Raw genomic sequence first — 13,085 nt, 5'->3', positions numbered from 1 at the left:
GTGGAGACGACATCATCTGCTCTTATGTTACTATTACTATTAATATTCCACAAATTGCTGAAGAAGCTTAGACACGGCACAATCAAAGGTTACAGATCCGCAATCGCTTCAGTGTGTGATATTCAAGGATTATCTGTGGGCTCCAATGACTCTTTTCATGAGATTATTAGCTCTTTTCATATTAAGGATGTGTCTACTCCTGCCATATTTCCAAAATGGGATTTGAATCTTTACAAACGACATCATATGAGCCATTTCAGGATGCTTCACTGAAACAGACTTTCTTTTGGCCTTTGCTACAGCCTCTAGAGCGCCAGAACTACATGCACTAGATTTTAGGTCAATCATGTTTTCGGATGATTGAAAACAGATCACATGCAGATCTCTACCAGAATTTGTATTAAAAAATCATGTCTTCCGCTTTGGGACCCCTAGGCCAAAGAGTGTACAGGATTCTGGGTCTCCCAAATACGTGCTCTACACTGGTATATTCAGCGCACACACAGTTTCAGAAAATGTTGCTGCAGATTGTTTTTACCTTGTAAAGCTAATATGAACTCTGAAATTTCTTTAGCAACACTTTAGCAACCTGGCTTAGGAAGACTATTGCCTATGCATACCAAGGTTGTGATCAGGACTTGGTTAATTTATAGTTCTCATCTCATGAGCAATAACGACCTCTTTAGCCACATGGAGATCTATCTCAGTAGAACAGGTGGTGTTGGCTTGCCAGTGGAAATCGTATGTCTTCATCAACAGCTACCTCGGAGATGTGACCTCTTCCTTGGACGGGTTGAAGAACCTTGGACCTCTGGTGGCGGCTCAGCACCTCTCCTCTGCTTGATCCTCGTTTTGGAAGTGACGTCAAGGAATCGGAAATGATGTAATGGACCCGGAAGTGACGTCATGATAACAGAAGTGACGTCATAGCCTCCTATTAACACTTACTGTTAAATGTTCACGGTTGGCTTTTCCTTGTTTGGTGTTAATCAATTAACTTTATTTAAGTAAATGTTTATTTAAGCGAGTATTTATAAGTAGATGTTGTACAATTTAGGTCATAGTTCCCATATTGCCTAATATAAGATTTGTTCAGGGCAGTGTGCCCAGAGTGTAGCTAGAAGTCTTCTGCTCATTCCCTCCTTCCTTATGTGGGATTCTGGCAACCATAATCCACAGTGAATGGTTACAACATAATTAGGAACAATTACAAGTATTGTTAGTAATTGTTAGTAAACGTACCTCTGGATTATGGGGTTTAGCCCCCTCACATTGACATTTTTGGGGTTCCTCGCTGCTGTGGCAGAAGATTCTGTTATTCATAAAAATTGTGAGGTTTAAAAGGGCGCGCTCTTACGTCACAGGATTAAGGGGAGTTAACTCCATGGGGAAGGGCATACCACCAAGGGAACTATGACTCAAAGATCGTTTTTTCTTTTCCATATTTCCTCTGTGTGTCTGTGGTACCCCACAGAAAAGGAAACCATAATCCAGAGATAAGTTTACTAACAATTACTAACAGTACTTGCAGTTGTTCCTTAGTCAGCCTACTTCTCCTTTCTGGCAGTGAGCACGTTTCTTGAGCACAAAATCACATATCGTAAGTTCATTTATTACTATACCTAGAATCTTAGGTTTGGTTATTATGTATTTTAGCATCGTTGTGTATATGTATTATTTTAGCTAGTAGTGTATTATATTGTTAGGTAGTCTTTATTCAACTTACTTGTGTATTTAAGAGAGGTATATGCCAAGTGTATTTCATCTGATACATATAAACAAATAGGTTACAAGTATGCTATGTATCATGTATGTATGCATTCTGTTTTTATATGCATAGTGTACATGCATCTGTACATGCTAACGTAAGTATATCCTATATTTATATATAGCATTAATTAGGCACCACCATTGTCGATTGTAACAAAACGGGATCAAAACAGAGGAGTCAACCAGTTAAATCCAAATACACATGCAGTTAGCATGAAATTCACGTGGTGACTTAAATGCATGCTTTTCATGCTAAAGTTCTGTCATTGTATAAGCCACTGAGGGGTATAAAAAGGTGAAATGAAGTATTCTCATTGCTTTCTTATCGACGCATCAATAAGTGAACAGCGCTGAAATTGAACTTTTTTGGACAAGCCGAGGCGTAGGCTTTCTGAAAATACCACATGGCAGATTATTGGTATGCATGAAGCTGGTTTGTCCTGTCGCATCTTAGGGTCATTAGTCGCCTTGTAAGGAAACATGTGGCCACTGGTTAAGGAGTTGGCGAGTGTGGAGAAGGAGTAATGAAGCTTATCAGCAGCGTATGATCCATGCAGCTGAACCCTTTGGCGGTGGCTCTGTAATGGTGTGGGGGCATTCTCTTCCCACAGAGGTTACTAGTCATATCTTCCTACGAACCTCTGTTCTAATACGGCCATATTTCGCGGTTCTCATAAAATCCTCTAGCGGCAAAAAATGGCAGCAGATTTATCTCCCTTTTTTCTGTCCAATCAGAACACGTGTTACATCGACTTAGATTCAACTTGACAAATGCAAGCAATGTGGAGAAACAAAAATGACAAGACTGAGTTCTGTCTAGAAGAAACACTCGAGTATCGCGCTCGGGAATCAATGGTCAGAGATACCAACAGGAAGTTCTGGAAGCTGCTGTTGTCCCACATTTTGACAACCATCCCCTCGCCCGCCGGCCAGTATTTATGAACGATAATGCTAGGCCCCATCGTTCCAGAGTTGTTATCGCATACTTGCAGAACAACAAAGTTGACAGATTGACTTGGTCTGCGAGAATCCCTGATCTCGACTCAACTGAACATTTATGGGACCATCTGGGGCGTCAAGTTCAAAATCTACATTAATTAGCCCAGGCTCATCATGACGAATGGCAGAGGATTCCAATGATGCGCATTCGGCTTTTGACTTCCAGCATGAGGAGGAGGGTTGCAGGAGTTAGTTATCCTTGCGAGGTGAGGATACACCAAATACTGATGTCACTGTTACTGTTGGCTTAGGATTGAACAGTGAACGTTTTTTTGAGACATTGTCTATCCAGAGACTTAGCTAATTGAAACTAAGTTAATACAATTCAGAAAATAAGGTAGGTAGTCTTACAGTCACAACAAATATAATCTGACAAAGAAAGAAGTAACACCCGTTAGTGCCTGGCATCAAGGATTTCTCATCGTAATGTTGACACATGTGTGAAAGGAAGTCAAACGCTCTGTGCCATTAGTGTTATTGAATGTTCAACATTAATACTAAATTTTCCACTCTTGCCCTAAGGCAGCATATGGCACCTATATGGTAAGTGCAGTGTACAATGCGATGGACAACCACCCAGAAAACACACCTCGTTTCGGGCCACGTGTGGCAGCAGGTGGCCCACAAAGGGCTAAGAACTCGCTAAGGACTATTAAGTTTCAAACTGGTACAAAACCCACGTTAACAAACCCACACACTCTGTCCACACGACAGGAGTATTTAGAGGGTATAAGCTACAGGAGTAATTTCGTAAAGTAAAGTCCTATGGTGGCGTCCTAACAAATGCCACTCGAACACGCTTGCATTTCAAAGCATTGTCACATAGGGCTGCACGGTCGTTCTCCGGCATTAAAGGGGCACTGATGCGGAGCGAATAATGCTTCTCGCCAACGTTCTAATTACGAAAGCAGACCGCAAATTGGTCAGCGCCCACTCCTTCGACCGTGACGGACAAAGGAACTGGGCTCCTGTCCATATTAGCAGAATTTCTTCACCTAAGCAGTCAGGAGGCCGGATGCCCATCACATGCCATTTGTTTAAAAATATCCATGGTATTCCTTGTCTGATCGTAACCATATATCCCAGCAGTGTAGTTCTTTTCGGATGCTTGGATGGTATACTTACTGATCCAATTTGATCCTATTTCTGTGTTTTTAACCTCGATATTTAATCATGTTACATCAAAATATGATGTCTACAGGCACGTAGCAAGCCATTTGTTTCAGTACGGAAGATTGCAAAGCTTTATATTTAGGTAGTTTTGAGTGTTGGTTGAGCTGTGATAGCAAATAGCATACGTAAATTTTGGTAGCTATGGTAGCTACAATGGTTTATTATTTATGATAATAATAACACACAGTTGATGTATTTGAATTCGTAAACCAAAAAACGATGACTTTGCCTTTGGTAGAGAAATCTGAAAATTGTCTTACGTAAAAAAACCCCCTTATTTCACCTATTTACCAAAGTACACAGCAAATGCCTGTGTGTATTCCTTATGTAACGAAATTCCGTTGGTATCCTCAAAACAGTTTCGGCCCATAAGTGTTTACAGGCTGCATGCGACACAGACATTACATCTTCCTTGCTGTAACTCGCGTTTGATGGTGTAAACCTACACGTGTTATTTGTCATCATTCTCTGGATGGTCAATTCATGAATTTATAACAGGTATAATTAGTAGCAACACCACTTCGGTTACTCATCAAAGGTTCCCATTTGGCATTTCTCCTGTCTGGAGTAAATACTCAACATTATAAATTAAGGTCTGTAATGGCAAATGTATTGTATGTTATGTAATATATGCATGTAAGTGATGCAAGAGGGTTTATCAGCTGAGTTACAAAAACAAACATCGATCAAAGGATTAACCGATAACACACTGATTGATTAATTACTTTTATCTTCTAGCGGATTTGTCAAAAGGCAGTGTGTGTAGATGACTACACCCTGTCGTAAAGTGTGAGTGCAAAAACAACATCCTCCCTTCAAAGAATTAACCACCCTTGCGTTGATTGATTGATTGCTCAATATTGGTTAACTAAATTACTTAGAATAGTGGACATCATACAATTAGTTGCCAGGTTTACTATCTTGGGAGACCAATGAGAGGTTTATCTGGTTTTCACCAATGAAAGACGTGAAACGATGTGTTACTTTTTCGCAAATGAGACAGTTGTAAGACACGCGACACAGAGCAGGATTATTTACCAACTGCAGATGAATGGAATACGATTTCTTTTACGTGGATATTGATGGATACATTCCTGAACAAGGTAGTAGCCTGACATTGTTGCTATAAAATTAGTCTGTTTTACATTCATTGTTTGCATTTTGTTTTAATTTATTTGTTGTAGCATTCAGCAGAATCTGTATGACAGAAAACACACACTAGATCGCGTATGTGTGTGAAATAGGAACCACATTGGCAATCTATACAATGTATAAATGTTGCTGTTATGTTAGAAATTTACTATGAGTATGAGCAAATCGTGTGTTCTTTTATTAATTTTCAGAATCATACAAATATGACAGTAAACTAATTAGGGTTATGAGACAAAATATAGAGACGTACACTGGCTTCGTTATTTTCCCGTCCTAATAGTTTTTTTTACCATTTCTACCACTGGCAGATGATTAACCTTCAAAGTGTTTCATTTGTTTTCATAATACATTTGTAATGAAGTACAAATGACTTCACCTCAGTTGATCTGCCTATAATTAAACTATCAATTGCGCTTACGGACTGCGCAGCAGAGGTCACGAACCAGTCACGAATTCTGGGATATCATCCGGGTACTCACGGGAGAAAAACAATAACAAAAGTTTACACCAGTCCACGGAAACTGCTCCGCATCAGTGCCCCTTTAAGTGATTTGGAAAACAACAATCAACAGATTAATACGTCCCTTGTCAAATACTAAATGTTCATCAATTGTTGTTTGGTCAACTGTAAATAATTCTGTAAGATAACCTTCGAAATAAACGGCTAGCCTGTGTCAGTGACAGCACCTAACATTGATTTAACGTGAGCGGCAGCAAGTTGTCATAACTATGGGAATCTTCATGCAATCATGTGTCAGTCGAATATCATCATCTGCTCATAAATTCGTGAAGGCTCCTACTTAGAAGGTGAGCATGTACACATGAATTGTAAGAGATCTAAAGTGGGAATACTCTCCGTTTTGAAAATAACTGCCACAGATTCTACCATTCTTTTGTTTCCCTCCATTAGCCTCCCTATATAACCACTGATGTGTGACACGCCGAACTCAACCCTGTCAGTGCCATCTCATTGCTTGTATGGAAAGATGCATATTTCATTTATCCAGTCAATGTGCCAAAGAGACGTAGCAGCCTAAACAGATTCGTCGTCAGTGGCATTCATCTATAAGTAAAAAATAAGATATATATCTACGGCTAAGTGCGTCAAGCATTAGAAACGAACAGGGTTTTTTCACACAAAACTCTTAACAGTTAAAAGTGACTTCCGATCGCTCATTTATACAGAAGAGTGATTTGCATATTTCTTACTCACTTTAACCGAAAATTAAGTTGACCACAAGTGGAACCCACCTACATGCTACGATGTTTTACTTCTACATATTTAATCTGTCAAACCACGTAGGCTGGCATGACCACGTTTGTATTTTAGTGTCACATATGCCATGCAGGCGGACATTGTACACTCAAGTGAAGGTAATGTTGTCATTACGTTCTTTTCTTTGTGTGGCCCGAGAATTAAATAGTTTTCTTCTGAAGAGATACCAACAAAACAGTTGTGTTTAGTTGTGCTGACCCCCCCCCAAAAAAAAACCCCAAAAACCTGTTAAGCAAGCTTTGATCTTGACATTGTACATAATTAATTAACACTTGAATTCAGCCACGGTCGTTATTCTCCTACCCTCCCGTTTTGATAACTATAACCTATGCAACACAACGGTTTTCTGGAAGAACAAACGAAGGCATCATTTACACGTCTACGAATTTTTTGTCATAATTTGTGGAAACAGAGGAAAAGACCCTATTATAAATAAAAATGAGTCAATACGCTCCTAATCCATCGTCGGAGTTGCGAAACATGTCAAATAATACAGTCATTTAAATCCAGTAACGAAGTTTTTCACAATTCTCAGTGTTGCTAAATATCCTTGTTATGGTCTGTTTCGGGGTAGTTCCTTTTTCTAAATGTAATGCTGAAAATTGCAAGTGTGTAAGTATAAATATCTGGAAAGCTATGAACAATTTCATAGAAGACAAATGAAGGGAGAAGGCTGTTCATTACGCATGTAGCCACATGTAACGAAACATCGGATTTATGCCAGGTAAATATCACAGTCAGTGCACCTGAAGAGCCGGCGCGCTTGAACGAGCACAAAATGAAACATTGGCGTCCGACAGTAACTGTCTGTTAGCCTGTATTGTCTGTTAACATTAGAACAAGTTTTTGCTGTGCCGTTAATAGAGTTCGATCTCCTGAGGCGATCACTACCTGTATCAGAATGCCATGCCTTGTCGTGACCTTAGCAATTTCAGGTAACCATGCACTGCACCCTCACTGTAGTGGACGCTTCGTGGTTCACTTAGTGGAAGTGCCTTCATAAAGGATGGGTGTTATTGCGCCATTCAGCGGTGACTAACAGGATATCTGTGGTTTAGAAAACTGGTACGTATGAACCGTGTGTGTTCTAGTGTCGTTACCTTGTGCGTGTTTTTGGAAAACCAATAATTCGTGACTTATGCATGATTGTGTCAACGCGAGCTAGCACAGAATTGAGACGAACAATACGATCAGCTAGTACAGTACTTGATAAACAACTATAGAAGACAGAAATATCCTAGGTTGCCGGATCAAACTATTTCAAAACCCCGTGAAAGCTGCGACTCTAGCACCTTTTGAGTATCATTTCCCCACACCTCCAATTACTACTTTCTTACTTTACATTCACCAATTTTATAACATATCTTTACAATTATTTCCCAATTATTTATGTGTGCAGTTTTTCTCATTGTTTTTGCCATAATCCTTTTCAAATTGTGTAAATCACCTAGGGCGAACACTGTCATACATTTAGAACTAAGCTCTTGGACAGAATGTCTGCTTGTTCCAGTTTTATGCTTGAATCAGCGTCCATCTTGTTTTCGTATAAAAAGGCCTCAATCAATCAATCAATCAATCATCAGTTTCTGGATGGCTATTTCCACGTTTAACGGTTGACTGGGCGGATTTCAAAATTATAAGCAAATTCACTGATAATCCCGTTAGAATTCCTAGCACTGTAAACATTTCTCCTATTACTGCCAAACGCATCACCTCCATAATATCACAACCTTTCTATGCCAATATTGAAATACAGCACCACGATTTGTATCAAATGATTGAGCTTTCTGAAGCCACTATTGTATGAAATGTCCTTATACCTAGATGCCTAGTTACCTAGTTACCTTGTATACTGAACAAATATTTCTTTCGAGGATGAAAGATCTTTCTCAAAATGGAGGGGTATTGTTATAGAGTAACAATGTGGAATATAGTAGTATATACAATGGGGGTTCTAAAACACTTTCAAGAAAAGTCTCTACAAAGCCTTATTTACTAAATAAGGCTTTGGTTGGGCCCTTAGCTCTTGCTACTATTACCCCTACTACTTAACGTGTGTTGGAGGTAACACTGTGCCGGCGCGATCAATAATTCTTCTCTTACAAACCCCCTACCCGGCCCATCCCTCAAGTAGTATAAGTTAGGTTCGTCGGCTTTCATATCCACTTTATCTATGTTGTAAGTTTTGACTGACCATATAGGATCAGTGGCTCGCTTACGGCTATCACCCTCGTGTTCCCCAGGCTGGTATAGATACCTCACTAGGGCCCTATCTGGTATCTGTTTCTCCTTCCCACGCAATGGAGCGGCCGACTCTGCAACTATTGATTTTAGTTTGATAGCGTCTGCCGGTTTCTTACCGGTGAGACGGGTGACTTCATGGTTGATTGCTGACACCACCTTGGGTAACCTCGTGACCCATTCAGTCGATCGTTTTCCAGGGGTGGCCATCTCCCTAGCATACTGATGGCCGAACAAGCGCTCAGCCAAAGTCCTATTAAATCTCTCAACTATGGCTTGGCTGCGATGGGCTCCGGCCGTGCCACGCCTGACCTTTGTATCGTGTTTGGCTAGCAGTTGTGACACGGCACCCATGAACTCCCGTCCGGGGTCAACTTGCAGCTCTGTTGGCCACGTCAGCGGGCTGCGTTTGTATATGCGTTCGAATCCTCTGGCTACCTGGGCCGAATCTTTCGTGGTCAAGGGTTCGGCTTCCTTGTAACGACTGGCTACGTCCACTACAGTTAAGGCATACTTGTACCTCTTGTCGTGGGGTAGGAACAGTAGGTCTGCCTGGTGAACGCTATTAGGTATGTTAATACCGAACCTCCTTCTAGGCACGTAGCGTGGTGCCGGCAAATAGATCTGCCACAGGGCTTGTTTTTCAAGCCACGCTTTGGCTTCCTCCGGGGGTACTCGCGCTATTTTAGCTAGCTTATCTACTGCGCTAGCTCCTTTCCAGTACCCACGCGGGCTGTAGTAAATAGCCTCAAATTTTTTCATGTCCATACGCGTATGTGTTTATCCCATCAATAGCTATCCAACGTTTCGTGTCCATAGGCGACAGGGACGTCTTGTTTATAGTCAGTCCGTATATCTTATGTCCATCACTTCTAAGTGTGTTCATTTTATGCCTAAAGGTACGGGTCTTGAACAGGGCTTCCTTGAATCTGGCGTGTTTGATGTGTTGTTTCACCACATACTTCTTAACCCCCTTAGCCTTCCGGATCTCACTATTGTCGGCTTTCAGTATGGAGTACATCTTAGGTCTCAAACCTATGTACTCGGCTATGGGCGTGCCAGCACACTCGTCCTTCATCTTACCTAGGACCTTTTTATTTACCGTACTGTGTATGGCATGGGTCTTAGGGTAGTCGCTGGTGTCGTATAAATCGAGGTGTTTTTTCATGTCCTCGTACACGTCCTCGGTTCGAATTTCTAACAGCAGGGAATCCGTGTCAGTGTACAGCACTTCACACCTGTCGCCGTACTGTTTCTTGAGCTCGTTGTAGTAAAAGTCGTACACCAGGTGTTTGGATAAATCGAGGATGCTCATCCCCACGTAAACAGGCCGGTTGAATTTTATGTGGCTTTTCTTCATGTGTAGGGCAACCAGGTTGTCTGTGAATATCTTACTACGGTTGAATGCCGGACTGGCTATCAATCTCCTGAGCTTGTCTTCCTCACTCGACCGAACCAGCTTCACGGTCACGCGTTTCCTCAGGTTCTCCATAGTCTTACCAAACACCGAGTTGTTCATGAGCTTGTAGAGATTTTTCTCAAAATCACTGGTGGCTTTTTTTCGTAGGTCTGTGTTCATTCTGATGTAGGGCTCCATCCATGGGCTCTGGTCGAACATGAGCACCCTGTGTATTTTGGTCAGCCTCATACCCAACGACAGGTACAGCTGTAGGTTGCGATAGTGAACGATGTACTTGGTCTTATTCATTAAGTTAGGAACGAGTTTTTCAACGTCTGTCACACGCCCACCTAACAAGTTATGTTGGTACTCAGACATCCAGTCTGGGTTAACCCTCATACGTTCGGGGGCCAGGGGGTAGCTGTTGTGTGATGTGTGTAATTCCTTGGTATACTCTAAGTCAACCTCGAGGATATACCCTTTGTTCGAATCTGGTGCAACCCCCATAACATCAACGTGGGGTACCCATTCGAATCCCCCTGTAGGTAGATACTGGCTCATGGCCCAGCCGTACAGGTTGTTTGCGTCGAGGTAGAGAATGTGATTGGTTGGCTTGTTAGGATCGTAACCTTTCACGTATTGATTATTTGCTTTCGCGTATCGTTTGGATGCCATGGAAATCCCACCTCGCAAGCCTTTCTCAATGAATAGGTGCATGTCGTAATCTGTGAGCAATTCCAAATTAACTCCGGTCTTTTTAAGCAAGGCGTCCCACGACAGACCTGGGCTGGTGTAATACCATGCGGGGTCGAGTTTATACTGCTTGAAACACGTCCGCCTAAACGTCTCAAACACGTCGGCTAACAGCAGTACATCTGTCCTCAAGTACAGGTCGTGATAATCACCCAGGTTCTTACAACCCAGTTTATTCCATACGTTAGTCGCGTGCGAGTAATCATCTCGTGAGACGGACGCCTCATTCAGCTTGCTATAAAAGCAGTCAATAGGGGGTAGTCTGGTCTCGGTGAACTTGGCCCAACTATCCATGTACTCATAGGGGTACACACCCTTCCTCATAAGCAGGGGTCTAGTCTCGGCGTCTGTGTATCGATCGGTGATAGGGAAGGTATTGTTGGCCTTGACCAGACTGTCGAGTGACGACAGGAGGAACTGAAACGAGTCAATGAACCTAAGTCCGTTTAAGCTGAAGGAGATGTATCTCTCCATGTTGTTGGGGATGCACGTTATATTACCATCGATTTTCGCGATGGCCTGCATGATCAAGTGTGAGTCGTACCCTCTCAAGTTGTGAAAGACAACGGGGATGTTTATTGTCTTAGGGTTGATTTTATGCTTGAGGTTGCACGCGCTGTGAGCGGCGCCTCTATACTTACCAGTTATGTGGCAGTGATCTCTCACCGAATCACCGTTAAGTGGTGAGTCACACACGTGACAGTTAGTGCTACTAGCGTGAGCTAGCCTGTCGACTCGGGTCATACGCATGGGAGCGATTCTATACAATGCATTCCTAATAATTTTTTCTTCCTCCTGCAAACACTTTAGAAACCTTTCAGCCGCGTCAGGGCCCCTATACACTACCGGAGCTTTCGTTTCCCCGTCACAACGGACGACAATGTATCCAAACCCACAGGCTTTATGCTCTTGTGTTTTGTGGGTGAAGCTACCACTGGGAGCCTCGCCGGCGGCACCACTGGGGGAATCCCCCACCACCAAGGCTTCGAAGTCGGTGTATATGATATAAGGCACAGACATTTGGTTCTTGTGGTTACCGAATTTTAGGATATTATCACCTTCCTTAGGCATGTCGACTCGTATGGCCGTCTGCCCCACACCTTGACAATCATCCCGGTGGGATTCTAATAAATCAGCTCGTGTGAAGCCATGTAGGCATCGTTCACAGAAGTGGGTCTTTTCTCTGTGTGCCGATTGGTCATACAACAGCCTGCTAAAGTGTTTTATCCATGTGTAGTGATACTTGTCACCTCGCTGGATCATGAATATATTGATAACTTGGCGATCCTTCACCGGGCTGACCCTGTGTACTATTGTTGTGTTACCTTCGTGCCCAAAGACATTTATAGCCAGATTATTCTGTTTTTCTACTTTAGTGATCTGGGATATGGGGGTGGGTTCATCTATACCATCCCAGTTGAGCCCATCATCCTGAGGATAATTAGAAGGCCTGTTCGGATTAGTGTTAGCTGGAAATAAGGCTGACCTGATAGCTAACCTCAGGCAATCGTTTCCTCTATTCTTAACGTTTACTATGGCATTTTTGTTCCTATAGTAGGGGGGCAAGGCTAGGTATGACCCGCCTCTGAACGGCACGTAGTTAGCTATGTCTAGATAGACATTATCGATTTTATCTACAGCCCACCCGGACCCCAAGTGTGTGTAGCGTTCTAGGTATTCTCGTATCTGCTGAAAACTGGTATCGATTGATGTGTCAATGGTCTCTGTATGTGTGACGACCTCTTGTTTACCTCGGAAGTAAGGCTGAACATACTCAGTGGTCCCTGTGGGCCCCCCAACCTGCTTATCGAGCGACATTTTCACTGTGATCTGAAACTTGATACTTCCTAGGTTATTTAGTTCCTGGTTGACCTTATCAGCTATCAGAGGCTTGATATCTGTAATGTCTATGTTTCTATCAACGTGCATGCGCCAACCTCTCAAATAGTTGCCTACAGCGCGCTCAGTGCGCACGAACTGTAGGTCAATAGCTCTATTCTGTCGTAATAATTCTACAAGCTGTGGTTTTCTCATACGAGAATACCCGCCTAAACCCAAATCGTGTGCCTCGGCTTTCAGTTGTTTTACAGTGGGAACGGGGGCATGTGATAACAATGCGGTTAACCCGGCTCTCCCCAGGTTTGAATAACCCGTGTATCCAAGCTGTTTTGCTTGAGCTTTTAATTGTGTTACCGTAGGAGGGGCTTCTAAACCTAGTAATCTCAACAATGCTGACTTCCGCATTCGAGAATACCCGATCACACCTCTCTGTTTTGCGACCCGCTTCAGCTCGCGCACAGTAGGCATAGTGTTTACACCTAA

The sequence above is a fragment of the Haliotis asinina genome, chromosome 12 (genome assembly GCF_037392515.1).
Source record: "Haliotis asinina isolate JCU_RB_2024 chromosome 12, JCU_Hal_asi_v2, whole genome shotgun sequence".
In the NCBI taxonomy this organism is placed as follows: domain Eukaryota; kingdom Metazoa; phylum Mollusca; class Gastropoda; order Lepetellida; family Haliotidae; genus Haliotis; species Haliotis asinina.
Note: the sequence above shows the minus strand (reverse complement) of the source record.